Source organism: Anguilla anguilla, chromosome 8 (assembly GCF_013347855.1).
Source record: "Anguilla anguilla isolate fAngAng1 chromosome 8, fAngAng1.pri, whole genome shotgun sequence".
NCBI lineage: Eukaryota > Metazoa > Chordata > Actinopteri > Anguilliformes > Anguillidae > Anguilla > Anguilla anguilla.
In genome coordinates, this window is record NC_049208.1 from 32049396 (window position 1) to 32076832 (window position 27437).

Sequence of the window (27437 nt, forward strand, 5' to 3'; positions counted from 1 at the left end):
CTCCCATAGGTGTACAATTGGGTTGAGATCTGGTGACTGTAAAGGCCATAGCATATGATTCACATCATCATACTCATCAAACCATTCAGTGACCCCTCGTGCCCTGTGGATGGGGCATTGTCATCCTGGAAGAGACCACTCCTAGCAGGATGTGTTTATTTTTTTAGGTTATTTGACTGGGGGTGTGGGGCAATCGTATAATAAAGGTATGATGAACTTTTCTTGATTTGAACAATAATACAAATCAAAGAACAACATGAGATAAATGTCATTATATCACTTGTAATTAGACATGATATGAAGCTCCAATTTTATATGATGGTTTGTACATACAAAATCAACCGACAGTATATTGAGAAGAAAATGACATTTCAACCTGTAAATATATTTCAGCCTGAAATTTGGCTCTTGGGTATTGGATTACATTACATGATATTTGTTTCCTGCAATGTCCAGAACTTAGATTTTCAGGGGAGTTTTAGAGACAGCAAGGTAGAATATCAATTTTATATTTTGCTAATTTTACAACTTGCTGAAACAAATTTGATATTCCAACAGTAGTTTGGTAGAGGCAACATTTTTATATATTAATAATGTCTTTGCTGGGGCCTTGATGTTGCACTCAGGAAACCTAATTATTACTTAGGGGGATTCTGGAATAAGAAATAAAGCTGTGCAAACTCTGCACACTAGAAGGAATGAGCCCTGGATGGGATACACTGAGTATTTTTCTTCAGGTGAATTCCTCCAGTAAATTCTCAGCTGTAAAACCCAGCAACAATGTCAGTTCAGCATTTATTTCACTGATCATTTACCTTAAATAGTAGATAACGTAATATATGCTGGTCTGCTCTGCAGTGTAATGCACTGCTAATGGCAAAGTGGTCAATACAGTGTGTAGTAGACACCGGACCATGTGACCAGGAAAATCTCCCATCTCATCTTACACCTGATCTGTAATCTCACCCTAAGGGGTCAATTTGATTAATTATAGACAATTGACAATAAGTCAGCTGGGAGGTACAGGTGACCTGGATATCCTGCAGTGCAGCGGGCGGCAGGTGATTCATCTGTGGGCCTAAAGATCCTGGTAGACACATATACTGTAAATGCGCTCTCGCTCTCTCTCTCTCTCTCTAGGATTAAATCTGTAGTGCACAACTAGAGGGTGGATCAGGTTTTCTGACCGGTAATACCTCTCCAAATCCCATTGCCCTGATTGCCCAAGCAGAACATCCTGGCATAGATAAAAGTGCAAGTCTGCACATAGAATACTTCGACGGGGGTTGCCAGAGTCAGAGGTGGAGTCATCATGCCACTAATCTTGTAATTTCGCTACTTTTAAGGCAACCCTCCCCACCATGTTTTCAGCAGGTGCAGTTAGAACAACGAAATTCACACCCATCACTTTATTGTTCTGAGGCAAACCCACACATTCACCTTTGCTGTGTTTGCTTTGACAAGCCTAGATGGTAGAAAATGTCAGCGCAACTTAAAAGGTTTTTGGTAAATATGACCTGATGTATCCTGACACATTCTTATCATCGCCATGCAACCTATATAGTGCTTGGCTCAAATCTGTTTTGCCTTGCAGAAAAAAATACTGAAACGTTGAAAAAAGGTAATTTAGAATCCTGCCATTCCATCATTCCCTGTCCACCCATATCCCCTCCCCTGTGAATATTAATCACCTTAATCTTGGTATGATTTGATTTGCTCATGTCTGATTACACAAAGTGTGCAGTAAAAATGTGATTTTAATTGATTGCATAAGTCTATTTTCGCAAATTTTGGCAAACGAACCATTTCAATGTGGCAATACTTCCGTGGGGTGAAACATAATGTGTAGAGTTAATAAATATTGAGCTGAAGCAGTACTGTAAGTGATTACCCCACTCAGTCACATCTTTCATGAGTTCTTCAATATGTAAGTATCCAAGGAACGTATAGATTGCAAAGTGAATCACAGTCTTAGGTGCCGAAAGCCCATTTAATCTACATTAGTGGGACATTCATCACAGACGCATGTCACTTCCTCTAATGGGAGTATTTGATTGTAAATCATTTTAGTACAGTGCAGGAGAGCATAACTGTAGCTATTTAGTTTTAATTGCGTCCGGACCGACAAGCCTCATTGCAATGCCGGATTGTAATGCTGCAAATTGACTCATGATGATGCTAAACAATGAACGGCTCCCTTCCCGAGCAGTGCGGACCTTTTAAAAAACTGAAAATAAACACGTAAAAAGCAGAATAACAGTGGAGAACTCTTACTGAGGTAGGCGCATGGAAGAGGCTCTTCATGTTCTGCACATATAGTCAGGGGGGTTAATGGGTTTCTCTGAACAAATCGACTTACAGTATTTGCCTCCTCTTTGCCCGAGATTTATCTCAGTTTAAGGGACCATTTGTATTCAGTGTGGCAAATGAGTCCATGAATAATTCAGGGTCACCATTTCAGACTTATGCAGTATGATGGCTTCGCTTAACATTGCAGAGACACTGCGGTAACATGAAAGCATTGCTACCAAATTGCACAATACGTGTGTGAGTGTTACAAGATGGTGGAAGAAAGGAAAAAGTGATTTGGCTCACAGCTTTGAAGCACACCTGCCAATGTCAGAGATTACTTTGCTTACCAGTCCAATGACTGAAGTGTTTCTCAGAGCGCTATTTAATATAGCTTCACCTCCACATGTTAACAGATGGATTAACACTTCACAATTTACATTTACATTACACAAGTTACATTGTGAAAAACTAGTGGTGTTGGCTAGTCACCATTTAAAGCTTGCATCAAGGAAAGCTTCAGCAAAACTGCACAGGCCTGCTTCAGAGAGTTGGTCAGGTACTGGGCACTCTGTCAGCCTTATTTATATTGTGGTAGTTTCGTTATTATTTTATTTTTTATTTTTTGATGCATTCTTCCAATTTCCAAATCCAAATCCAACTGCTGTTGTGCAAAAACGAACTCAAGAAATTATCGCTCACATAATACCAAAAAAAAGCAATTCCATGACAGAGCAGGGTAAAATACTGCACCCAGCTGACCTGCACCCTGCTCTGCGGAGTTCACGTTCCCTGTACAGCCCTTAGTGCGAATCAACTCAACCATGTCTGCAGTCAGCATAGCAGGCCATGATTTACTAGCTTCAGGAATTCTACAGCAAAGGCTTTAGTCTGAGTTCATGCTTCAAGCCAACCCTGGCAGAAGACATTCAGTATTGGTGAGACATAAGTGACTTTTGCTTTAAACCACTCAGACGCCAGCGGGTCAATGTCTGCAGCCCAAGACACGGCTGAGGGATCGGGGACACGGAAGGAAAGTCAGCGTCAGGAAAAATAAATATTCACAGCCACCAATTTCCAGTTACTTCCCTCTTATCTCTGAGTGTGAATGTTTTCTGACCTCAGCTGTACACAAGTACACAAACAGACAGGCAATAAAACAATCAAGGAGAACATGTTCTAGAGAAGGAAGCATTTATGACTCTGAAGAACAGGTGAGCAAGCTACTGTAACCTCCCTTAATCTCTCCTGAGCTATCAGACAAAAGCCTGGTATCTCTAATCATATTTACCGCCTCGAAAGAACAACATCGTTAGGCAACTCGTTTCACCCCGGTTGGTTTGACTTTGACCCACTGCCGCAGGAGAGATCTACAGGTGTGTTGACTATTCTTTGTGTTTCACAGACTTTAGTTGTGGAAACACTTCACTATCACACCAAAAACAGTGAACAGGTTAAAGTGACTTATTAAAGATACAGTATGTTACAAGACATGTTTACTAAAGCCACTCAGAATATGGAAATGAATGTGAATGCTCTCTGAATATGAATGCTATTCCATTGTCCATTGTCTGAGAATAATGAGTTTGGCACAGATAGAACAGGAGCACAACCTGTTGTTTGGCCCACCAGTGAGAACTTGCACAGCTGTGACTCAGAATCTACAATCCAAGGGTAAGCACACAGAAAAGAACTTATCTATCTCCCTCTGTCTCCCTCACACATCTCTCTCCTTTCTTTCTTTCTTTCTCTCTCTCTCTCTCTCTCTGACCCTATCTCACCCCATTCTTGTCCTTCTTGGTAAATTCAATTTCAGCTGTTGTTTTGGAAGTGACTGCCAATTCTGTCATCTGAGGGAGTGGAGGAGGTGGAGAAAGAGGGAGGGAGAGAAAGGAGGGGGGGTTTGGGAGGAAGACAATAATATAGAAAGTTCATGCAAGTTCAGAAAAACATTGCTCTGCTAGAAAAACAGAGCAGGAGCCCAGTCGTGCTCCGGGACACAGCTCACGCAGGGACCCGGGACCAGCGGGCGCATAAAAACAGCAACTGTCAGTAGGACCAATGTGAACTTGTGTCCAGAAGGTTATAGCTTTCCATTATGAGCAGTCTCCTGCCAGCATGTTCTATTTATTAAACCCACATCACTGGACTGAACCCTCAAGGAGGAAGGGGGCTGCTGCTGAGTTCATGCCTATGAGGTCATCGCTGCCAATAGCACGGTCTCTCCCATTCTGGCCATTTGGAGCACATTCAATTAATGAAAAGGAAGCACTATTTTAACTGTTAACTAATAATGCTTGATGCTGAGGCCTTAAGAATGCCACATGAAAGTTTAACACTAGTAAGTGTAAGACTATTTTGAGAACAATCATGGGATGGGAACTCCTCACAGTGTCTGGTTTTTCAATTAATCTAGGCCCCATAACCAAACACCTCATTCATTTTGCAACATCTTACACAAGCAGCTCCTCTGATTCGTCACTGCCCCTTCGAGCAGAGAGTCAGCAGTTTTTTCTCTTAGACACGCCCCCTCCTCAGCCCAACCCTCTATCCAGTCACAGCCCTCGCTCTCCCTCTCTCTCCCTCTCTCTCTCTCTCTCTCTGCAAAACACACTGGGACATCTGCAGCCTCTCATCGCTCCCCTCTCCAGGAATCCCAGAATCTCATTCCCTCGCGCCGCCACGCTCCGTTATGGGATGTCAGCCCCCGTTAGCCTCGAGCCGCGCGGATTACTACAGACGGGCCTATCTTGATTCTGCAGCTTGCCATGCAGATGAGACAGGCGTGGCGCTTACTTGGCCCAGGGTTCTGGTACGATGAGCCGGGGCACCGGGGGTTTGAGGGGGCGGGGGCTGGCGGCGCGGGCTGTTTTGGGGCCGATGCCAAGCTGTTGTGTCACGCCTCGCTTCGCAGGTGTCAGGCGGGCAGATGTGCCACGGTTATCGCCAGGGTCCGTTGCCGCGTGGATGTCACCGCCGAAGCAGGCAGCTGGGACCGCCGGTCGGGAGCAAGGAGTCATACCCATGTGCCTGTGGGCCAAGAAAGTCTGCCATTGCCTGATTGCACTTGGTCACTGCCACCATAGCAAAAATGCCCAATGGGAAATTGGACTGTGTTTTGGTAGGTCACAGATTGAAAAGAAGGACACCATATCAGAGAAATATTCCCTATTATTAAGATAAAAATAGGGTTTCAGGACTTTCTACAGTGTGTTGTTTCTTTGCATGCAGCCATAAAAGCTGTTGGTAAACAGCTTCCAATCAGCCTAAAAGCTACATTAGGGAAATTCACAGACGAGACCAATAGAAGTTTTTTAGTTACTGTTTACAGAATAAAAGACTAGTCCTGTCATGTGCTTGAAGACATATTGTTTTTGTTTCATAATGCATTATCATGTCCGTGTAAAACCATAATTGCCGTAATTGGCTTCCTTGAAGAAACATCTTCACCGCACCAGATCAGTCAGTGAGCCCAAATCCAACCACCCTGCTGAACAGACAAAACAAATCTGGCAACTTTAAGGTCTATGATGCATATATGCATGTAGATGCATATCGCTATCCAAAGTACAGTGCATTAATAAACAACAATGACAATATAATCACTTAATTTCCATTAATAGTAGCCTTTGCAGTGAATACCAAGCCAACTATTCATTTTTCAGATTTAACATTTGTTTTTTAGTTCCAGTATCACTGCTTATCTTGTGTGATGACAAGACCTTGGAAACAAATACATGCAAATCTTGCCCAGAAAAGCTACGTCAATCCCGGCCAGCAGAGGCTTTGGAGTGCTTTTGATTGTTTATAAGGATCAAATGCAAATGATACTGATCGAAAATACTGTGCAAAGTTAACCACTGAAAGTGAGGACTGACCCAATCCCAGTGCAATTCATGATGTTGCTGTGGAGGAGGTGGGTAGCTCAGCTGAGTTCATTTCAGAGGAAAGGGCAGCAAAGGTAAGTCCCACAACACTTTAAAATACAAATCAATCTGATTCAACTGTCTGCTCCCCTTCATCACCTTACCAGGGGATATAAGGTAATCTTTTCTACTAAAATTCCCTTTCATCCCCTGGAACCAGAGGTAACTGGAGTATCACTGTGAACAAATGTGAGACCCTTCCAATCACTTGACTCTACGTTACAAATCTCAGAGCCGGAATGGAGGGTGAGTGAGAAATGTGGGGTTGAGGTAATAAATCAGGGGAAATGGTGTGGGTTGGCAGCAGTTTGACACAGAACAAAGCTTCCCTGACAGGTGGAACAAGAGAGGTAAGGTCACATGAGCAAGACAATAGCTCTGAACGGCTTCTTTGCATTAAGGCCCCGTTAACCGCCTGTGCAAAAACTACTCTAGTAGCTTTCCGATACCCCCAGTCTTAAGCGCAAAGCCAAGCCCAAGTATCAGCATGTGTGAGACGCTGCAGCTCTGCTCGTGATCTTAAATTCCTCACCGCTTCCGCGGGATCCGGTTGCTCCGGTTTCTCCCGCAGTCTCCCTTGTCTTGTAAGGAGCTGATGATGCGTTTGAAGTCCAGCAGGCAGCCCCTCTCCCTCGTGACGGGGGGTGGGCCGGACAGATGCTCGCCGGAAGGCATGCGAAACACAGATTGCCGGGGATCTGGGCCGTCTCCTGTAAATGGGGCTGGGTTGGGGAACGGTAAAAACCTGAAACGGGGAGAAATCGCTCAGGCATCCCGAGTGTCCCCCAGTGAGAGATCGTACCCTGCTGCCCGAGCAGGAGAGTGCCGATAACCTTGAGGTATGTCCTCGAGCCGGTGGCAGGCTGAGCTCCACTTACTTTGGTGTAACTTGTAACTAGAGGAGGACACACCAGAAAAAGCAAGACTGTCCACTTGTATGCATGGTACGATTATTTATAACCACTGGATTTTTTTTTACAATTTGTTAAAATCATTATTCAGTTTTGCTGCAAGCCGCTTCTATGCCTTTGCCTGCATTTCCCTGCCATTTCTGGGGTTTCTGGGTCAACTGGGATTTCATGCATGATGAAGACTTGCATCCAGACCTGGGTCAAATATGTATTTGTTTTGGATTCAAATACTTTTCTGTGCTCTGTTGATCTTGCCTAGTGCAAATGAGCCTGCCAATAGGACAAAAAGGTGGGGTTTGCACTTTTTGAGAGAATGTCATAGGTTCCAATACACCAGACAAACTTAAAGTAAAGTGTACAAAAGTATTTGAATCTGAAACAAATACGTATTTGACCCAGGTCTGCTAGCATCCAAATCCAGAAAAACATACTGAACGTAGATTGCAAGTCACATGCAGCTGGATACTATCTTGATACTAAAGCAAAACAGGTTGAGTCCCTAGTTCAAGGGTGGATACCAGATACCCTCAATATCTCCTAATGTTTCTTCAGAGCAAGGCAAATAAAAGCTAAACCCCCTGATGCTAAATTTACAATATCCACCTTGATTATTAAAAAGAAACTGCTATCAAAATGATTTTTTTTTATAGTTATACATGAAAGCTAGAGCAAAGAAACACTGGTACTAAGCCTATTTCATTTAGTTACTATATGAGCTAAAAATAGGTTTTTATCCTGAAAGCAACATAGATAATACAGTGATGGCTTATACTGCCCACTACAGGAGGATTTAGTACAGGTGACAGTAACATGGTAATGTGGCATTTGAGTAACATGTCAATTATATTTTAACCAACCCATTAGTGGGCTGCCAATCATAAGAGAACTTGATACGAAAATCATTCCAGAATGGACACAAGCTTCCATTTTTATGAATGACCATCGGCTACTATACATCACAAGGACACACATTATTTCCTACTTGTAATTTTAAAAAAGTAAGCATACATTTACAAAGTGGCCAAATAACGACTCAGATTATGAGAAATAAAGTGATTGCCCAGGGTCTTTAGGATAGAACACAGCGGGAAAATAAACAGGATTGCATTGGATGGAATCTTTGCCTGGGGGAAAGCAGTTGAAAGTGTACATATTCAAAATGTGGTCTTCTTGTTCCCTTAGATATATGAGTCTACGCAAATTTCATTCAATTTTGTCATCAGAATCAAACAGGAAGCAAAATCAAGTAGATAAGCAGCTCTGTGCAGTGTCATCACTTCCATTCCATTCCAGTCATGCTTGTTCCAACTCGGATGCATAATAGATTCATAGTGCTCTGTCCTCCCCTCTGAATATTGCCCTTTTCAATAATTACTGTGGGCTCACAATCTTATATTCTCTTAAAATGCAATATGCACACCCACTGTGTTTTGATAATTCAATCCAGACACTACTCCAAAGACTATGTGGAGTGATGAGGGGTTGTGTCAATCAGTTCAGAACCCTGGAAGATAATTCTGAATAATTTATACCTGTGTCCCTGGGTACCTACAGATCTCTCACTGTGCTAGTATACTGGGGAAAATGTAAATATCAAAATAAGCTCTCCGTTGTGGCATAGTACTGATTGCAAGGCTTGTAGTGTAACCAGAAGGGTGTTGGCTCGGATCCCAGGGAAGGGCCTGCGGCTGTGACCCATGAACCAAATGATCCAAAATACCTGCTATGTAAATTTTGTATATACAGTTAACTGAAACAGTACTAGGACAGTGATACATTTTTTGTGGTTTGGACCTGGACCTGAGTCACTTGTCTTCACTGATGATGTGACTGCTGATGTCAGCAGCAGGATGAAATCTGAAGTGCATAGAAATATCTTATACACACAGATCCATCCAAATGCCTCAAAACTAATTTGATGGCATTTCATCTTGCAGCAGTCCAATGACCCCAACATACTGCTAAAGCAACCAAGGAGTATTTCAGGGCCAAAACGTGGAATGTTCGTGAATGTTCTTGACCTGCCAAGAATGTTCAATCACCTGGCCTGAGTCCAACTGAGTATTTGCTTCACTTGAAAACAAGACCGAAGTCAAAACACCCCGGAAACCGGAACTACAGATGGCTGCAGTACAGGCCTGGCAGAGCATCACCAGCCATACCAAGCATATGGTGATGTCTGTGGGTTGTAGACGGCAGACAGTCATTGAATGCACAGGATTTGCAATCAAGCACAACGTGTGACGACTTAATTTAAGATTATGTTCATTTGTCCAATTACTTTTGCTCCCCTAAAATGGGGGGACCATGTATAAAAGGGCTTTAATTCCTATGTGGATTAACCGATATGGATGTAGACAGCCTCAAATTAAAGCTGCACTTCAGCCTCATATTCATTTCAAATCCAATGTGCTGCAGTACAGAACCAAAACAACAAAAATTGTGTCACTGAAATGCACAGAACTATATGGGCCAAGAGGCATTAGACTCATCTCCTCTATTCCTTTATTCCACATACTTCCGGGTAGGAGACGAGTGGTAGTCGGGAGAGGAGGAAAGGAGGTTAGGAGTAAAAAATAATGAGAATGGCCTTCCCTTTATGCCAGAAACTATTGAAACACATTTTATTTAACACTGACATCAATCGATAGGATAGCATAAAAACTTCTGTTGTTGCATTTTGTTTTTGCTATGCGTGTGTTGGTCTGGAATAGCAAATTCCCTGACGTCGTTGTTTTACCTCATAAAAACCTCATTTTATGAGACTGATGAAACGGACTAAGCACTTAAGGGTACACTGTCACAAACCCATAACACAAATTAACCTTTGTTAAATGGTAGTGCTGTTAACTTCTATATTTATCCAATGCAGAATTATCATTTCCTCTGAATAAGAATTGTATAATATTATTCTTCATATTATGTAAATGATTGTTTTCAATTAGCCTATTCATATATTAATTTCCACTGGCAATTATATACATAATTTTTCCAAACCATTGTCAAGTCTACATTATTCCATTAAGTTGAGCTCAACAGACGTACAGAATTCTAATTAGATTAACTTAATTTGTTCTGAATAAACCTGACCAAATTTCACTAAGTATAGTGTAAATATAATATTACAGATCAGTTACCTCTGAATAAGACCACCTGCTAATAAAACCACCTGCTGAGAAAATAAAGAGCATAATGGGGTGGAATAAAGTATGAAATGTAAAGAAATCTTCCAATAAATGTGAGATGTAGGCCACAGTTTGAGCCACTTATTAGCTGGCGCTAACAGAACTTGGAAGCGGAATGTCTTCCTTTTCGCTCTGCGATGATCTAACTTTGTTGTTCAGGAAAACGGGCACTGGGGAAGGGGACAAGGCCTGTGACAACACCGGGAAAGTCCCCCCCGACGAGAAGGCCTGGCCATCTGCTAAGACAATCACACTCAGACCTCTGGGGGGTCATCAGGCCGGAATCAGCGCTTCTCCTGAAGGTCAGCAAATGACCTAAAGCACATTACTCTCTCCTCCTGCAACCCACACAAACATGCCCGACATAGCATGAGCTGCACTGTAGCAATAGCCAGTTTCTCTCTCTCTCTAAACTAAGGGTTATGTAAGTTTATGGGTGAGATGGGCATCAGCTAAAATACTAGGGTCTATTTTCAAAACGGCCAATGGGAGAAAAGTTTGAGTAACGATGCTTCTGGGGAATAGTTCAAAACAGCATTAAAAATAAAAATAATGCAATAAGAGCCATGATGGAAATACAGCCAACAGATGGCTAAGAGCAAACATCTGGGGGCAAGAAGAAACATCTGGTTCCAGTTGTTATCACTTTCTCATTCTCATTGCTTCGCTTCGTAATAACGGACACACTTGGCTGGGAAGTTGGGATGTATTAATTTAACTCCCATCTGGAGTCAATGAAAAGCAAAGAAATGTTGAGGAGCTCGGAGGACGGGCCGCTGCGGAGGCAGTCACGAACGCCACGCAGGTGAGGAGTCCCACAGCTCAGGACGAGATGGGGGTCACGAGCAAGAAGCCGGCTTTTCTCAGCATGGCGCCTAACCCTAACCCTAACAGCGGCATTCACACCATTTATGGTGGCGTGCTGCTAAGCTGTTTACAGGTATGGGGAGAGAGAGACGCTTGCGATCCCCTCTGTCCAGGGCGTCTGCGCCCATGGGAGGGGGGCAAGGGGCAGGGGGTATGTTCACCCAGATGTCAGGGACGCATCAGTCCAACCATTGAGTGGGGAGAGGGGATGTTGACAGTGGAATGTGTGAAGGAGGCTGTGATAGAGCTGTGAGGTAGGCACTTCAGCAATGTGTGCATAAGTTTAGCTCAATTTTATGTCGTATTGCTCATTTGGGAGCCAGTATGCCTGGTGAGTATTGCTAAGCCGTGTCATTCTCTCCACTCTTCGTCCTGACGTGACTTTCAGTGGCTCTTAAGCAGGAGAATCATGTGTTAAATCTAATTTGACAGCCCAATTAAAGGGAATAATTCATATGTGTTTGGATAATGCCATCTGGATTGAAATGTAATTCCATCAGTGCACCTAGCACTAGGACATGTAAAGTATGTGAATTCATTCGCAGTCTATCACTAGGTAGAAGTGGTTTATTTGCTAGCCGGAGTGTGAACCCATGTCAGTTACCAGTGTGCGCTTGAGAGGTTACCTATTTTCACCTTCACGGGGGCTTTCATGTCAAAAAATCACCAGGCTGCTATCCTGTTACACCACTTTCGTCAGTTCTGATGAAACTGCATCCTGATGATGTTCTTAAGATATTATGTTCTGAAATGTATCTATAATCAGTTTTCTTTCCTTTCGATTCCATATAGAAAAATGGCTGTAGAAATGAGTAGTTTTTTTTCCCATTGAAAACAATATAGAAGCAATGAGCAAGTAAAGCAAGTGGAAATGAAGAGTACTGGCAGACATTTAATTTCATTTTCCATCTCTGTGAAGGCCTCTTTTTCATTTAGCCGTAATGGGCTACCCTATCAAGTTTAGCATCAACTTTAAGTATTACCTTTATGTTTATATAATATATTGCAAAGGACTAAATTCATTTTGCTCATTTAAAAATATATACAGAAGAGATTTTGGTATACATATAATGGACCATATTATTAATACTCATGAACCGTTATTTTCTAATTAAGACTTTTTTTTCCCTGGGAATGATATGCTGTGCCTTATCTGAAGAAACCTTGATTAGGTAATTATTCGTGGTGATGGATTAAAATAGCCTCCATATCGTCAAAACCCCAGCAAGGCTACACCTCAGTAACAAATCGAATGGATTTTTCTTTTCCTTTTCATCCATTTTGCCCATCTCCTTCACAGTGGCATGTTAAGCAACTGGTCTACTGAGTTCCAGGGCATTCATTAAAATGAAAATGGTTTGTGTTTTGTGTAAAAATTAGCGGCTGGCGCTCCAGATACAAATTGCGCTGGCCGCCCTCCCTGGGGCCTGGGGTATAATTGACTGGACTGGGAGTGTTCTCACACCCCTTACTCTACCTGATTAAAGGCCAGAGAAAGGACACAACGGGGACTGCAGCAAAATTGGAAAGGGGGAAAAAAACAGGCAGCTCGGTAGGGCACCCCCCAATCTAATCTTTCCCTGAGAGCATCGAATGAAGAGATTTGTAATTCCACCCCGCGCCCCCCACCCCCTAGCCCAAATCCTCCCTTAAAAAAAGAATTAAGAGTGGCACATCTGCTTTTTTTAAAGATAAGGGGAGAGAGTGAAATTTGGGCTGATAGCAGAAAAGGCAGAGCCTATTGTCCATGTGGAGGAGCTGTGAGAGAAGGCCCAGGTCTGCACTTACTGCATGCCCCCTCGTTTCAAACTTAACCTTCCACTGCCGCTCCAACTGAACTTTCACAATGGTGCCCCTCTTCCCTTTTCCTGACTTTCACAAAGAAGCTCAGAATAACTCATGCCATTTGAGGTAGAGCTATGCTAAACTCAAGAAGCTCCAGTTAGAGCTTACTTAATTTGACCTGCATAGCATTTACATATAATATGTCCTCATAGACGGCCACTGCACACACACTATCAAATATTATATTGCATAATGCCTCATATAAACTGGCCTTGCAAATGTTTGTTACATTTTATTTATTTAGTATACACCTTCAGGGAAAGGGAAATTTACTCAGATTCCTTTAGTTACTGGAGTACCTTGCTCAAACGTCCAATAGCCCCGCCTCATACAGAAAGCTACAGCTTTAACATTGCTTTTTAAAAGAACACAGTTATTGCTGCTGTTGCAGATGATATCAAAACGCAACTTAGCTACTTGTAACGTGTAACAATGTTACTCCTGTAAAATTCAGAAGAGGTGACATTAGTTTGTTAAAATAAATGAGCAAGCATTTCAGCTAGCTAACATTAGGCTACCTTTTCTCTGCTTTTGTTCACCACATTAACTTAAGATAACATTAGGCTACATGTCCAGGGAAGGAACTCAAGTTAAAATGTCTCCAATAAGCTTACGTTAACAAACGTTAACGATGTAGAAAAGAGTCCACACATCTAACGTGGTCTTACAAAGTAACCAACTAGATAGCTACTCTAATCACTGCTCCACTGAAGCACACGGTTTTAGACAGTGAATGGTAACTTGAATGCTTGCTAAATTCAGTTATTATTTCCAGTGCATTGTTGTTGTTGCATGTTTTGAACATTGCCGTCATTTTTTTTTTAACTTAATATAAAAGTGATAAGGCACTTGAGGCCATGCTATATTGTGAATATAGTCACAGCTAAAGCGATTGCAACACCCTTTAGGAATGACTGCATTCACAATGTAGCATGGCCACTTGTGCCTTATACCTTAAATATATACTCTCTGAAACAAGGGTTCTTTGGCTTGTCTTAATAGGTGAACCATTTTCAGTTCTTTCTGGGACCCAGAAAGTAGAACCCCCTATTGTAGGTGTGTAAAAGCATGAAAAGCTCCCAGAACCATTATTTTGCCTGACTAAGAACCCTTGCACTTGATAGGCTCCCCTATGGAAACACAGAGGAGTCTTTTGGAACCCCTTCTTCTGAGAGTATAGAATTAACATAGAAAATGCCATTGAGCATTAACCACCATATGCACATATACAGCCTACCCTACACTAATTAGCATTTAATTGTTATTTCCTTTCATTTTAAAAAGGCTTCATCAATTTTTAATTTGAATGTAACGGTGCATAAACTTTACCTATACATATGGGGGGAAATTTTACAACCTCAATTAACCCACACAAATTAGAACGGCATCTCCCGTGCATCACTTCTAACCCCTGTCTCTAAGATTCTGACTCAGACCTTCATACTGGGCATTGTGAGGGGGAAAAAGGCGATGGGTCCATAGCTGTATCTGTCCATAGTAGCTATCTGACCAACAAGGCAGGCTGATCAGGGCACTCAAACTATTGGAATCACACTGAGATTTAAGGAATTGACTGACAGATGCCAGTCTCCCAGTGCAGTGCTGGGTCTATCTCTGAGGTATTTACTTAATTAAATGTGCCATGAATAATTTAATTAAATATTCATTCAATGTATGAATAATTCAAAAATGATCCTTTTAATGACATCAAAAAGTGTGTCTTCATGGTTGTTGTCAGATTCCTGCTGCAAAAAAAAAAAGAATTTTACATACTCCATAATGTGATCCATCTTGAATATTGTACTTTGGAAAAATCTAGACATCTACATCCACACAAATGTTTTTAACTGATGTTATGTTATGCATGAAGGGGTTTTTTCTGTTTTGCTCTGATACAACATATTTGAAAAAACTTCAAATGAGCCAATCAGTGTCACATGATATCGTTGTCCCTTTTTGTTGTACAATTTAAGCAAGCCAGCTTTGATCCTTTAAAAGGAACCAACCCGGCATGATTAACAGTGGATGAAACATCAAAACACATGTAGATCTAATGTAAAGCGCATCCATAAAAAAACATTTGCATTCCCCCATCAAACAACTATGGTTTCTTTCAATGATTTCTCACTTGGCAGCGCTTGTGTCAAATATACTGCTGTTGCTTCTCAAGTTCGTTGGCATGGGAGGGGAAAAAAAAAAAAAAAGATTGTCAGCAAGCAGAGAACCCATGGCAATCCCTGGGCTCATAAAGGAATCGTTTACAAACCATGCGGTTGCCATATCGGTGAGTAATTATATTGTTCCTGTAAACTCTGCGCCGTCTCAACATGACACAAAGATGACAGACAGTGAACACTTAAGACAGGCGCCTCGTCTCAAGTGTCCGATCCTGCAGAAGGTCCCTAGAAGACCTGGATGTGCGCTGGAATCCGCAGACACAGCCATACCGGAAACCCCCGGTGGCTTAAGAACAATATGAGAGAGAAAGAGTGCTAGCCAGACAGGACATGAGTTTGGTAATTAACCAATCAAAAAACAGTCTCTAGGGCCAGAGGGGTGTACTGTGTATTTTTTCTTCAATTTCCAAGATGACATAGACGACAGAAAATACAAGGAGCCTCTTTCCCTTGTGATGAATATAAACATGCCGCCAGTGTTTTGCAAATTGTCAGTTCTGGTCTTGACTAGGATTGCGCATCGTCTTTGATGATAACTTTGTAATACAGAATTGCTAAAGGTAATACATGCTAAGTTGTGTCTTCTCTAAAGTATTCCACAGTTGACAAATGTGATAGGAAAAAAAATGCAATATTTATATACATGCCTATATATTATAAAACAGATCTTACAGTGTATAAAATTCTATATGAAAGCTGAAAAATGCTGTTTCGACATTGGGACCTATTTTCACAGTCAAGGGGCAATTGTCAAACCAGTGGTAACTCAAGGCAGTGGCAAATTAAGTTGTTTTAAACTCAATTTCTGTGTTTTTTTTTTTACTAGATACTGTATCACATTGGTACCACAGTTGAAATAGAGGTTGGTTTAAGAGGAATAAATGACTTTTGGGTGCAGCGACCTGCATCAGTGCTACATAATGCAAAAAAACAAGAAAATAAAATTTGACAGAGCTCATTTAAAAACTAGAATAAATATTTGAGCACAATTTGGATAGTGGCAAAAGCTTTGTGAGCGGGTGGAGTTGAAGACACGAGCTCACATTGTTTCTGTTGGACCAAATCTAAATTTCACCACTAATTTACCTGGACTTTCTGCTTGCCTGTCAATTAAGTAAGTTTAATTTAGCCACCGATGTAGCTAGGTAGCTATTTTTGATAATGTTACTTCATTTGTTCTTGGAAGAATGAAATGTTTGCTATGAAATGTTAATTTGGGCTAGGTGTGTCAGGTAACTTTCAGTCTGGGACAAATGGTAGCCTTGTTCTACTATTTACTATTTGCGAACCATCGGGTAGATTATTAACTTTAGACTAGCAAGTGAATTTAGCAAAGCCACCACTTCATCAGCTACCGAACTCAGTGACTAAATGGAAAATGTTTTATTATAAACATATTGTGCTATTAGTAAGCTCTGCAACGACAAAAAATATTCCATTGGTTTACCTGGACCCTGGGAGCTGAAATTTTAGTGTAGCTAACGTTATGGCACATTCATGATGAGGTGTGTGGAGAAGCAGGAGGTGGGGTGTGTCTCTTTCTCTGTGGGCAGGGCCATCGGATGTTATGATTTTAAAGATGTTTTCACAACATTGCAACCAGAAAGTTGCCTACTACATCTTAAATGTGTATATCGGTGATCCTTTCCATTTTTACCAAAAGCCCATCTCCCTTTATTAAAAAAAGACTAATTTTCCTACTTGTATTAGTTGTTTTGGGAATTCCCTTGCAGACAAACAAACAAAAATCAGCAGTCGACCTAACTTATTGTACCAGAGTGTGCCATTGCAAATCAGGATTCACTTCAAGTGTGCCGCAGATAAGAGCCTGTGGTTTCAGATCAAGGTCTTGCTCTCTCCACAGGCTTTACAATCAGACAAGAAGCCATACCTTATTACCATTGATTAATTGTCAATGAAATCCACCTCTGTTCAACTCAAGCATCTAGAGAAAAGATAAATGCTAGTTTCCACATGATTCTAATCCCACAGGAAGAATACAATAATTACAAGCTAAAAACATTACAACAGCAACAAATCGAGGTGAGGCAAGGAGCTGAGAACCCTCTACTATCAGACAGAAACAAGGATAACATCAATGAGAATGGGAAAGTTTTGACCTGGTTCAAAAATACACTTAGCTTTTGCAGTTTAAAAAACAGTGGGGGTTTCTGCCATTTCCACATATAGGCAAAGCTGTCTTTTCACAACCACATATAGAGCAAGCGCTTGGTGTACCTGTGAAAATCCACAAAATCTCTATTTAAAAGCAAACATATACATATTGTTTCCTTCCAAGAGTGAGAAATGGTAAAGAAGGAAACATACAAGGATTGTACATTTCAAAACTTCACACTTGACAGTTCTTCAGCAATTTTGTATTTCATAATTAAATAATTCACTTAGCATTGGTGGCAGGACTTCTTTATGAAAACAGGGCCACAATGGAAAACAACCTGCTTGTTTGTGGGGGACTTCCAACAAACATATAATCAAAACAGGATACACATTTCACAATCCCGCTATCCTTCAAAATTTTTTGTTTATGCGCCTCATTTGAACCGAGCATAGTTTTCTGTCATTACCGGTCTTTTCAAAGTGTGATGTCATTTGGGTGGACTGCGGGGGTTTTTCTTCCCAAAAAAAGTGAAGCAGCGGGGGTGAGGCAGGGGAAGCTACGCGCGCGGATGGAAAGTGGAGGAGAGGCGTTGGAAACTGCGTCTCTCAGCTGGACAGGCAGGGCAGCCAGCGTCAGAGCTCAGCGGGATCGGCCTGCGCCCGCGCGGGCCTGGGGGAGGGGGGAGGGCGGGTGATGGCGGGTGAGGAAACAGCTGGACCGGCCGAGGCGCATGCCAGCGCACGAGAGTGGCCGCTTCCTGAAGAACAATGCTCTCCAAAACAAAACTGCGGCACGGCCGTCTGGGGCAACGGCGAGGGGGGAGGCCGGGTCAGGGAGTTTGTCTGGGACGGGCCGAGCGTCAGCACGCCCTTCTCCAGACGGGGAAACATAAAAGCGATATGACCCTGTTTTGGCCTTAACTTTGAAAAACATAATTTTCTATTTTCAGTGAACTTACGGGACCAATTGAACTGACCTTCAGGGGGTTTAGATTGGCAGCACTGGATTAGAAAATTATATTAGACCTGGGAACAGCTGTTTTTAACTTTGCAAACTGTAATTAGAAGGAAACCAGGATGTCTGGATTGACTTGTTACAAAAAGCAATGATATTCAGTCTATTTGTTTGCTTAACTTTTATAATGAATTGTTATTGTTTGTTATTTAAAATAATTTATTGTTTGTTAACATATATTTGTTAAGTCATATTTTCAATATAATAGTAAGTTGCTTGTTGAACATATATGTGTACATGCACATATATGTGTGTGTATGTTTGTGTGTGTGTGCACGAATATGTGAGAAAGAGAGAGAGTACAAAGAAGGAAGAGGGCTTAGAAGTATTGTGGCAAGCACATGCCTGGTGTAATCAGTTCAGCTTATTTGGAATGTTTGGAATCAGCCTTGTGGAAAAAAGAAAATGAGTGATGTCAAAAGATAATTAGAGGAAATGACTCATAGTTTTTACCATAGTGTTTTACTCATAGTTTTTACCAAAGTAAAAATACATAAAACTGTTTGCTTTTTTAAGAAACATAAAACAGACTACCATATGGCCTTTCTAGCCTTCAAGTAAATGATTCATTAGCCTTCATCCATCTAAAATATTGTTTACCCTCTCAGACAGATACTAGGGCCTCCCTCAGGCTGGCTCTAGTTAGTCGGGAGAAAGACACGGATGGGTAAATCAATTTATGTTGTGTCTGCAGATCATCGTTATTTTATGTTGTGCAATATGCAGCATGCATTCCCACTCAGCCTCAGGCTACTCTACAAATGGAGGGAACCGTTCTCCTCCCAACCCCCCAAACACACGTACACCGAAAACAAATTAATGAGAGTCCAGAACAGGTTGAGTTTGTGTGAGTTCAAATGGAATAGCACCGGGGACAATACCGAAGCCACGGAGATGAGCACCCGTCCTCCTGAGGAACAACATCCACAGTGTTTGCTGCTCAGGAAATGCAGGTGAGCTCAGTTACTAAGGCTCATTTGGCTGAAACTCAGTCCAACTGCATTGCAGTTCGTTCAAAACATTTAAGCCCTTACACAACATATTCAATCCAAAGTGTGTAACTGTATTTCTGTGATGGCTGTCACTGCTAGAAGGACACAAAAGGCTCAATAAGATGTTTGCGCCACATCTTCTCTGTTTGCAGACACCTACCACCACCCCTGTAATCTCCCCTAGCGTTGTTCTCCACAGCCTCCATAATCGACGCGTCCTTGTCGTGGGCAGCCGTTCTGCCGTTAGTACATTTATTCATGCTCAGATAAAGGCGGCTCCACTTAGCCGTCCTCTCGTCGCCTGGATTGAGCAGCCAGAGAGCGTGTTTTAATCTAAATCTCATCCGTACACTGTCCTCATTTAAACCGAGAGCTGTGCGTAGCCCATCCATTTAACAGCCTGGATTTGACCTCCCAACAAGCGGAATGGCTGTGTACTCGTGCGGCTGTCAAACAGTCGAACAGCATCAACATTTTAGCGCGCATTATTTGCATTACAAGTGGAAGAGTGCACTAAGGATATGCTCATATACCTTCAGTTTCTACTTTGATACAATCTGCAAATAGGCAGAATATTTATCAGAAGCTAATGTACTATGATATTTATGACTTATGATTCAGACATGTAGGTTGGAACATTCAGCCATGAAAATGCTCTGTGGAATTGCTTGGTTTATAATACATAGTTCAAACCAGGTGAAAATATATACAGTCTCCTCTATATTAGAATTTCTATTCGCCTTGATGGCACTATCTCTGTATATATTAAATAAGGGATTATACTTCATGGGTAAACATCGTCAGAGTCTGTGATTTTAATATATTTGCTCATCTCTATTTCTATTTAAGATGCAGTATTCTTTACAAACATAGAGGACCTGGTGGCTGAAAAAAAAGTTTTCTCATTCTTCTCTCTTCACTTAAAACTCTTTTAAAGTTTTCCTGTACCATCACTGCAAAATGAAAACATACCAGTCTCTAACCAGACCAGGGTGCACTACAAAGTGATATTACAGGGTTAGTGAGCTAAGTTAAGCTTTAACCTTGGGTTTTCCATATCACAAAGCTGACTCACTTTAAATTGGGGTATATCCCCATGGTAACTTATGCTACACAGTTTACCTGGTTTGGGGCAGGTCAATAAAACATGAATAGATAAACCATTGAATACTACTTTAATGTTTAAGCCTGTTAAATTAGGCTCCCCATATTTTCCTTGCCCCAAGCTGATGCCTAATTGATCAAGCAGAGAGTTTATAGTAGGGTCACAAGAGGAAGGGGACAGACAATTATGCTTTGGTTGATCAAAAAAGTTCATCGGGAGGGAGGGTCGTTCCTGTGGTCAGGAAGCCAGTGGCCACAAATATTCTTGTGTATAGTTATACATCATTACATAGCCATGATCATCAATCAAGATCTTCAGTTGAATCAGGTGTCTTATTGCATGGGCTTAAACAAAAACCAGCACCCATACCGGCCCTTTTTGGATAAGACTGGACACCTCTACTTTATATGCATTTGCATTTTTCTTTTTACTGCAGTGATACTCAGTCCTGGTCCAGAGCCTGCTGCTTTTTTCTAAAGATCAGCGACAAATTCAGAACCAAGATGTGTCTGTGAGTCCCTTAACACCTGACTGACCCACTCACAGCCCAGCTTCTTATTTGCTAAAATTATATTTAATTCTTTAAATTTTCATTGTTAAGCTGTAGAAATGGCATGATACTCATAAGCAATGTTCACACTAAGAAAATGAAGGACACTTGCATGGCATCACTCAGTGTTACAGATATATACAAGTGGTTATGATAAATGGAAATTATTTCATGGAATTGTGCAAAAAATTGCAAATAGGAATATTTTAATATGTAACATGAAGAACACTGTGATTACTATGATTGTGAAATGCTGGAAACATCAGGCATTAATTAGTACTCCATTTCCAGCATCTGTCAAGCTCTATTTGGTGTATTTCCAGTGAGAATATTTATACACAGTTCAGTGCAGACACCTCTTGGAGGTGACAATACAGAGAAGCGCATTAAAAAAAATAAACCCGACTATGTCATTACAGGAATATGTTTTCATATACAAGAATGTTTTCAGGTAGTTTAGCAATTTCACTTTATCAGTTAGAGAATCTAAAGAGAAACCTTACATTGTGTATCTTATCATATTGGCACCTGTTTGCATTGTTTCACAATTTGAATGATATATTTTAAATCTAGCACAGTTAATGGCTGCTCTGTGCTAGCAGAGACAGTAAACCTCTTTATCTTCATCAGTGAGAAATAAATAATTAAAAAAGAAATAGTAATTAGCAGCTTGATTGGATTAACTCGGTAAGGGAGAGCTCAGTGAGGGAGTGGAACAAATGAGACTTGTTTAAGGTTCTAAATTGGAGTTCACTTAGGCATTAAATCATTTCGCAGCACCTGAAAAAACAGCGCCTTTATGGTCCATAAAAGAGCCCATGCACTGTGTGTTTTTGCCCTTAACTTTGAGAAACAATTGTAAGCAAATGTTACTTCTGTCTCGTCTTGCTACAAGTCACTCTGAATTAAATACTGTGCATGAAATTAGTGTGTCGTAAATTTTTCACTTGATGCTCAAGACAAACTGTGCTGTGATTAGACTGAACATATCCCTTCGGCAGTCCATGCATCTTCCAGCACAGAGATATTGCTTCTTACTCTGGGTGGGAGAGATCTATTGTACAAACTTAGCATGTGCAGTCTGACTTCTATTGCCACTTGGAAAGTCAACTGGGGATAGACAGCCTTTGATGTTCACAGTGATGAATATAATCTATCAGCATTACAGTAAATATGATCTAGAGAATTGTGTCAGGTATGCCTTTGGAGTATTCAATTGGGGTCATTCAGCAAGAGCTGAATTTATGAGATTTATCGTTTACGGCCAAGGAAAATCATTCAGTAGCCATGCTGTTTTACTTTTATAATATCTGTAGAAAGGATTGTATATCCTTTTATCAAACATAATGGCTGGAGTTTGAGTCTGGAAGTGAAAAAACAATTTTAAGCCTTTTTTTCTTTTTTAGATTGCTAACAGTCACATATATTTCTGCCATTTTTTTATATAGCAAGCCCACCCCATCACTGTAACATCTTCTGTTAGTTCAGAAGGACTCACTCTTGCACTAGTGCCCTGTGTGTACAGCCATCTGCCACTCATTTTTACTTTGCAGTCTGCCAGCTGGGCGGTGCTGCCAGTCCACCAGAGGTTGGCACCGATTGCACAACTGGCAAAGGTAAACAGCGGGCACAGAATCAACCACTGGAGCCATGGATGTGTGGTCAGGTGGAGGGCTACCCTGCTGACTCAGACTCTCCCTCCCTGAGTGACACGATGGCCAATCATTCTTTTCCCTGCAGGACTCCTGGCCACAGCCTCCACTGGCGCATGCAGTATACGCCTTTGGGCCTTGCGGCAAGTCACTGCAGTACAGAACAGTATTATTTTCCCCACCTAATGAGACCTGATTATGGTCATAATTTAAACAGCAGTTAAGATGCTGAAAATGAACCTATTCAAAATAAAACAAGAAGCGTTTTATGTAGTAAACTCTGTACATCACCCTTATTTGCAGCATACAGCTAGTTATATGTCATGGGAATATCCACCTTTGATTTCTCTTTATGCTTGATTTGCCGTCTCTCAGAAAAGGCAGGATGGTTCTAATACACTGTTGCAGAATACACTAAGACCAGTCAGTGCACTGCCTTTCAACAGAAAATCTTTTTATTTTTTTTTTTATTACAGAGCTCGTCTGTGACAAACATATTTTTGGTTAATTAATTTCCTGGTAATAGATATCATACTGGCACTATTTAGTAATAAGTATTTGGAAATAAAAGACTGCGGAGGATTTGAAAACAGACATGCAGGCATTATGTTGAAGCTTGTGTAAAGCACGCACAATTAATCCATGGAGCAACAGAGTGTACGCAACAATAAGTAAACAAGACTGATTGATGTTTAATTCACTTAAAGTCCCCGTCCTCGAAAGCCTGCGACAAGATCTGGCAAGACGGCATGGGTGACAACAATAGGGTATGGTTTCCAAAGGAGCGCAAAGTGAGCAGAGGAATGGGGCTTTCACTTGTAAATTTTTGACCTGACGTTTGGCACCTGAAACCCTGGGCACACTAACACGAATAGCAGTCAGTCTCGTTCATTCTGCAGAGAGGGTCGAGCGTTACGATCCTGTCTCAGTCGCTGTGGAAACCATTGAAGGTGTCCTGACCCCGACCCCTGAGGATGGGGGGTGACCCACCACTGACCACCAGGTTAGTGTTTACTTTCTACGCCCGTCACAAAAGAAGGACCACCGCGCGGGCCTTAATGAGCGGGGACAACACTGGCCACCGCCCGACATCTGCTGACCTGAATTGCGTGCTATAACAATTCCCATGAGACGTCCTCTTTGTGTCTTGCTCTTAAGCTAGCGCATTTGACTTTCAGTTGCCTGGGCATTTGGTACGTTCATTCCAGGAAAGGAAACGTTCTGTTAATTGAATTTTGAACATCATTTGTATTTCAGCAATTTCGGAAGAAAAAACCCCCTCGAATATACTCTGGTTCACCTTTCATCTTATTTCCCCCCTCTTTTCTCTCTTTGGAGATCGACACCAGATGCGGCACCTGTAGCTTCTGAAATCCAATCCGCCCACGGAGTGGACACAGAAGGACCTGATCCCTTCAATAGCGTCTTGATCTTTGAGCCTTCCGCCTTCATTTTGGTGCCAGTGAAAAGCTCTTTTCTCTCTCCTCATCTCTCTCTCTCTCTCTCTCTCTCTATCACACCAAAGGTGAGAATTAAGATCCTTAATAGGATTTCATTTTTTTTCTCCCCCTTTCGCTGGCAGAAGACAGGGGGTGATAATAACGACAGGCCGCGCACGCCCGCCTCTTTGTTCCGTCCTGCAGCTGGTTTACGCCGCCGTTCGCTGGGGCATTCTGGGAGAACACAACAGCCGTTTCTGTTCTCCCCCCCCCCCCCCCCCGGCCGGTGCCCCGTGACTGTGCGCGGTGGAAATTAGCCCCGATGCTTAACTATTCACCACCTGGAGCAGGAGCCTCAGTCTGCGGCGAGCGGCGAATGCGGTGCGGACACAAAGCGGCAGCTGCCTGCTGATCAGGCAAACAATGGAGCCAAGTACTAACCATTTAAAAAGGAGGCAGGGAAGAACAGCCAAAGGGAAGTGAAGGAGCAGTACTTAAAGAGCAAGAGAGAAGTCCAGATCTGGCCAGCATTGTGAACGGCACACAGGGGTTTACTAAGTCTTTTGCAGATGGGGCCTTAATACAGCAGCTGAATCTGAATAAAAAAATCTTAAAAACAGCATGCTGAGAGAATGCTGTGAAGAGAATTAGAAACGTGTGTATACTACAGGCTTCATTACATATGTGCACGTTGGCTGCATTGTGTATATATGCATTTGAGTGCATGTAATTAATATTTTACTTGGGACCGTGAGCAAGTCAATACAATTATTACACAAGCCTCAGCTTCTTTAACCTAAAATTAAGGTGTACATGTGTAAAAATAAAAATATATGAATATGAATTAATCATAACCTAACCATTTAAATATAAAACTTAATTTGTGCAAATATAGAACCGAAGGACACAGCACAAATGGCATCCCACATTTGAATATTTGAAGATTTGAAATTGCATTTGTTGGGGTCACCTGCCAAGTGAAGCATTCAGATCAACAGTCCCATCAACCGTCTGCATCACTGCACTCATGACCACCACATCAAAACCGGGAGAGGGGTCCAAAATGCGCTAAATTATTAATGAAAAATGCTGGCTACCCCTCGGGGGTGAGAATAAAAAAATGTTTTTAAGCTCACTCTACCTGCAAATAATTCCAAATGGAAGGTGCTGAACTGTGAAGATGGAGGATAACCACTGTGCTTGGAGAAATCTCTCTGCGGACCAGGGACCTTGTGCAGAGGTAACGCCTCCCATACTAAATGCCCACCCTGCATCCTGAAGGACCCCCGTGGCTTCAGTCAGACAGCAGTGTCCAGACCACCCCTACTTACATGCCAAGCAACTTACTGTACCCCTCTGAGACCCATGAATATTTAATATTTAATGAAGGCTTACTGATTAAAAGGGATGCATTATCTTCATAATTAAAACCAGTAAATTGCTGCTTGCAGTGTAATATTCATGATTTCTGCTGAAACGGTGCCCCCTGATCCATATTGTTATATGCCACACAAAGGGAAACTATTAAAGCTTTGGGGAAAAGGCCCAATGTTCTAAACAGTTCCACAAATTTTCAAATGTATAGAAGTACACATATAATGGATTTTAACCATGTTCTAAGACTCCAGTGGGCAAAATGACTCTCTTTTTCGCTTACCAGGGTTCGTCTCAGCCTTAGCAGGACATGCTAATGCCTAATCGCACTTCTGTAGCCTGGCCAACGAGATGATATGCAGGTCATCCAGAGGCGTAACAGGCTTTCTGAGACTGAAGTGACTTTCAGAGCCACTAAGCAGAACATTAAATGTCAACCACTTCCATCGGCTGTTACAAGCCCACAGCACTCAGCACTTCGGCTGTCGATGGCTGAATTCAGTCTCATTCCCCAAAATGATTATGATCTCTACCCAGCTCCAACTACTGAGTAACTGTTGAGAATCAGTTCTTTTTTAAAACACTCATGTCTCATTTATCTGAGGAGCTGCAGACCTAATAAAATAGTTGGGAAACAAGACAGCGCTTGCTTAAACTGTGTATTCAAGGTTAAGGGAAAAGATCATTGTTGATAAGATTGAGCCAAAATAATGACACAACAGTTCTGGTTGATTTGTAATGGTCCTGTTCACTTAAATTCCCCAATGACTCAGTTAGACAATATAAACCCCGTTTAACTTTCATAAAATGCCGAGAAAGACACAAAAGATTCACTGCAAAAATTTAGTTGACTGACATTTTTCATTAATGCAAACATGTGCTGTATATAATCTACCTCAGAGTGTCAAGTTAACTGCATGCTTTTGTTAATGAAATTTCTGAACCACCTCACCCACAAGGTCATGTCTGTTGTGATATGTAATTAATTCTTTGCTCCACAATAACTTCACTTTGATGGGAGGAGGAGCTGTAGACAGCTTCTGTGCATAAGCTGCATGATATTTAGCTTTGATTAATGGCCTTCAATTCATCTTTCTTTTGTGCTGTTTATTGTTCGCAAGAAAATCTGAACAAGAAATTCCAACAAATTAACTAAGAAATCACAAACTGCCTCACTCTCATCATGCCCAGTAATATGCAAGGCCAAAAGTTTATGAAACAGTAAAACATACATGATACGGTACACTGAAAGACACAGATCAATATGAATCTCTTCTGGCATTGATTTTGATCAAATTCTGACAGGACACCCATCTATTTCCAGTTATATTCAATAGAAAACTTAAATATGAGAATGTTATGTAATTAAATGCATAAACCATAGCCTTCATATTTTTTTGCAAACTGCCCACGGTTCAAAACTTTTCATCAGGTTTTATGGCAAGGCTGTGTGGAAAGAAGTATGAAAAACATTTCCATTAGGTTACCAGCAACAGCAGAGGAAAGGAATTCAGAGGTACATATGGCATTCCTTAGGCCAAATATCCATCTCCATTTTACTCACCCTTGCCATAATTAAGCGAAATGAAGCACAGGGTTAACAGCGCTAAGTGTGCTTCTATTTGTCTGTGGCCAATGGATGCAGTCCCTTTTCTGCTGCTGTTGCCTTACCTGAACTTTCAATCATCTGTCATTTTCCTCTCTGATTTGGCTGGACGCTGGTGGCTTTTTGTCCCCGTTTGATTTGTGCTGGCTGGGAGGGTTCAAAAACAGCTTTAGAAAAGAGAATGGCCCACAGACTACAATAAACAAAAGTGCTGCAAACTACATTTCCTGGTGTCGACCTCCCAGTGCACGTAAGAACATGCAAACACACACACACCTGCCTTCCTGGCCCTCAGTGAACGCAGTAGACCCAGGAACCCCACTATCCTCCCTTAACCTTTTACTTTCCCCCTTTTCTCACTGCTGCTATGGAAACCAGCTCTCTAA

The 27437-nt window shown here is 41.6% G+C and overlaps 1 protein-coding gene across 1 annotated transcript in view; it reads right to left on the reverse strand.

The window, feature by feature from the left end:
- Positions 1-6755: 6755 nt before the first annotated feature.
- The window catches only part of LOC118233104, a 106650-nt gene continuing 85968 nt past the window's right edge, over positions 6756-27437 (reverse strand). The window contains exon 12 of the mRNA XM_035428460.1: positions 6756-6937. The gene's annotated coding sequence lies outside the window, so the exon portion shown is untranslated. The remainder of the gene's footprint in view (positions 6938-27437) is intronic.